The sequence below is a fragment of the Trachurus trachurus genome, assembly GCF_905171665.1.
Source record: "Trachurus trachurus genome assembly, chromosome: 7".
NCBI lineage: Eukaryota > Metazoa > Chordata > Actinopteri > Carangiformes > Carangidae > Trachurus > Trachurus trachurus.
In genome coordinates this window covers 8044289-8048628 of record NC_139901.1, presented here as the reverse complement: position 1 = coordinate 8048628, position 4340 = coordinate 8044289, and positions in this window count along the sequence as shown.

The following is a 4340-nucleotide window of genomic DNA, read 5'->3' as shown; positions in this document are numbered from 1 at the left end:
TGCCCAGACACACACACACACAAACACACACACGCGCATGAACACATGTACACACTGTACGCACATTTGGCCTGATGCTTCTTCCAGTATATCAGACCAAACTACTTTACTGAATTCTCTTCTATTATTGAATGAAAACATATTACTGTCATTTTTCATTTACGGGGGAACGAAATTCCACAGTAAAAAGTTCCTCACCCATTAATTTCCCTTTCCAGAATCTGCTCCTCGCCCCCCTGAGAAATGGGGAAATAAGGCCAATAAAACAATTTAGACAGATGCTCCATCAGAGCAAAGCCGAGGAAGTCCCACTCCTTATTCAGATCAGCTTTGTACTTGCAACAAGATGGGTACAGGAGGCACGTGATGATCGGACGATGTGTACGTGCTCCTGAGCCACCAGGAGGCACCTTACTGGAGGGGGGCGGGGGGCTGACTGAAGGTCAAGAGGTGACATACTGCTTGCAGGAAGTGTACTGGAGTTACTGTAATAGCTTTTAATGTATACACATTTCAATGTTTAATATTGGTGATTTGCATTAACTGTTCCACTGACCCACAACAACATCGACATTGTGTTATAAAATGACTTATAGCAATCCACACAGGAAGGGGAAAAAGAGCAAAACTGTGCAGCATCACTGACATCTTACAGATCAGAGTCACAGTGTTAGAAGGCAATGCACATCAGTAACCGAGTTTCTCTCCTCACTGAAGCTTCTGTGAACATGTGAAAGGTGTAGCCTACTCCTGATCCACCTGGGGCTCCGGCAATAAGAGGGCAAAATGAGGAGATACTAGATCTTTCCTGAAAAGTAGAGTGAGTGAACAATGAAGAAAATTTACTGAAAATGTCAAAATCTGTAGGGGAGACCAGTCCAATTTCAGTTCACCTGACTTGCTCGGTACATGCTCATTTCAAAAGGAAAAACTTTTTTTTTTTTTTTTTTTTTTACAAAAGCTTGTGTTATTTGCACATTATGTTAAAAGAATAATAATAAATTAAATGTCAAGTTTTTGGCATTAGTTACATTTCACCCAGAATGTATTAAATCTAACCTAAACAGGGTGACTTTAAACTATTTGTGTTCTGTTTGTGTCAGAGAGATACAGTAACACATACAGAAGCATACATGTGTAACAAGAAAGAAAGAAAGAAAGAAAGAAAGAAAGAAAGAAAGAAAGAACAGAATTCAGAATAGAGTTTCCAATAGAGGTCAAGTTGAGAAATCTTGTGTCCACCAGTTACATTTGTGAATGATTATGTGCAAATAATCGAGAGAAAATGAAATGTCTAAATATTTTTAAATATTTTTAATTATTTATCTATTGTTGTCAGTGAACAACCCCCACATACTTGAGTGTTTTTAAGAGGTGTGGAATGAGGGGAAAGAGGGATATGATGCACAGGATGAAAGACTGTGACTGAAGGGCGATAAAGAAAAAAGGAAAGAATGAACAGAAAATCCAAAAGAGGTCCAAGTCAGAAGTCAAGAGTGGAAGATACCAGAGTGAAAGAAGGAAAGAAGAGGAGAGTCAGAGGCTGAAAGTTGAAAAAATGAGCCCTCCCTTCTCTAAGGAGCCATGTCATCCACTGCTGATGAATGTGGTCAAACATCAATACAGTGTGAATGATGAGGCCTGGCACCACGCTGTTACACACACACAGACACACACACATACACACACACACACACACACATGCAGGGCTACAGTTCATTCAGTCGTCTGCACTCACACAGCACTTTGCAAAAGTACCCCCTCCTTTCCCGATCCCTTTAACCTCCATTTCAATTTCTATATTAAAATGTCTCCCATTGTTTTATGTGACTTGGCACATTGCTCCTTGCTCTCCAATGTCAGCGGGCTGATAAATAAATCGATGTACAGTAAAGGGCAGCGTTATCATATGCCATGATGGGCCGGTGTACTCTGCAGCGGCTCAGTCATCTCTCACTCGGAGCCTCAGACAGACCCCCCGTGCCCCCCTCAGTGTAAAGCTCACTTCCTGCCAGTGAGTCATGTGACATGTGTTCTGATATGACCTTTTGTCTTTGGGGGCAATATTTAGAACATGTCTAAATGAAGCCATGACTGTGTAGATATAGCTCTTGAGCTCCTTCAAAATAAAACAAAACAAAACAACACTTATATGTCATTGTCATAACCAACTAAATCTGACAATTTATTCTTTATTTCTGTGTATAAATAATTAAACAATTTGGGAAGACAACATAACACTTTTTATTTCTTAGAGTCTCCCTTTTACACAAAACCTTTTTCATTTGAGATCAGACAAATCCTTACTTTGCCTGCAATGTGCCACACTTTTCTTTATATTTGTCTATTAAATTACAAAATGCGCTGCATGTTTTCAATCTGTCTCTCAGCTAAATGCACCCTTCAAATGTAGGGCAATTATTCATTGCATCAGTCCAAACATATTTATCTGACTCCTTCAAAATCTATTTTAGAAGAACTTTATCAGTACAGTACAAATATTTAATTTCTTAAACTTTTACTTGTTTTGCTTTAACACTCTTTATATCTTGTATCCTCACTGCTTATTCTAATGAACCAAAACACTAAACAAAGTTCATCATATGTATTCAGTAACACATGGGCAGTGGCAAAGAAATAGTTCTACCTTTTCTTAAAACAATATTCCTGTTCACACGCTGTATTAGATTAGATTAGATTAGATTGTACTTTATTTAGTATACTGGATGTATGCAGTGGAGAAACCTTCAGGCCAGCATCTTGGAAAAGTTGTGTCCTTTCTTTGTCTCTGATGTATTTCAGAGGACTGCTGTTGTGTTTCTGTGATGTGTCCCTGGTTCACAGGTTGAGGAGCGAGTTCTTGACAGATCACTTCTGCCCCTTTTCTTGTTTTTGTTTTTCTTTGCTTGCTTCGAAACACGGAGAAGATGTAACGCCACCGACTTTCAATAATCCCACAGATTTAACGGGTTGTAAACACACCAAGGTTTAATCAAAACCGCTGTCGGTTTGTTTGTTTATTTGCAAGTTTATTTGTAACGTGTATGTTCTGCTTGATTTCTCCATTTCTGCGGCAGCGCCCTCCGCCTTGACAAGCACTGCTTCATCCCAGTGTAATTGCATACACACCCCGCCCGTCCTATAATTACTCACTTGCTCATCACACCCAGGACATGAAAAACAGAAAATGACCACATCCACCATTTCCAGCAGTCTGTGTCATCTTCATCCTGTCGCCCTCCCTCCCTCTACCTCCTCAGCCTCTGAAATGCCTTCTCTCCCATTCGTTAGCATAGCGTCTCCCCTCCGCTCAGCCTCAGCCTCCCATCTATCACGGCGGACCAAGGCAAATGGAGCTTTCAGCTGAGTGGTGATAAGGAATCGCAGCCACATTAAAACATCTGTCACACCTCCGGAGCCACGCACAGTGGCCGATACAGCGGCTTGGGAAGGATGAGGTGGAGGAGAGAAGGAGGAAGGGGAGAAGAAAGCCAGAATCTAAGATGCAAGTGGGAAAAAGAAAGACAGGACGTGAGGTCCAGCCCCTGTGTGAAAGTATAGAAGTGGACACATCGGTTTGGGAATGCTGAAATTTCTGTTTCAACTCCTCTTTTTCCTATTGGAATACTTATCCTCTTCAGTTTCCCATCTCTGTCTTCTTTTATCCCCCTTCCACCCACACATATCCTCCACTTACACACTTAGAATCTCTGGAGGGGGAGGGTTAATGGGTTAATGGGTTAATGGGTCAATTTAGCCCAATATCCCAGAGTACAAAACCACCAAGGGATTGTTTGGTACTGTTACGTTTGTGTGTTGTTGTTTTTTTTTATTATTATTATACAGCATGTTGACAATGAGAACTCATGGAAGCACTGATCAGAAACTCAGCATTAAAACGAGCTGTTGTAACTTATGTAACTTTGTGATGTCACAAAAGTCATTCGCCGCCACCATCAGGCTTTGCAGGATTTGTTTAACTGAAGTCTGATCTATTTTGATTTGATTTGATTTGTGTCTGATACTGGGTGAACATAATCCTAATCCAAAATTAATGTAAAAATGACTTGACAACAAGCCGCGATAACAGGGTGCAAACATCTGAAGCAGATCAGAACTTTTAGATACACGACACTAACACTGGCTGAAAACCACTGATACCAGAAGAAGTTTACAACACAAAACATCAGCACCTTGAGTTTTAACCCAATGATTTTTAGAGTGCACTTCCTGCCTTCCTCCATTCCCCCCGCCCACCATCAGCACAACATTATACGTTTACCACCCCTCCAGTAAGACCACACTTTAAAGCAAAGACCACTTCAGCAGTTTATATGAAC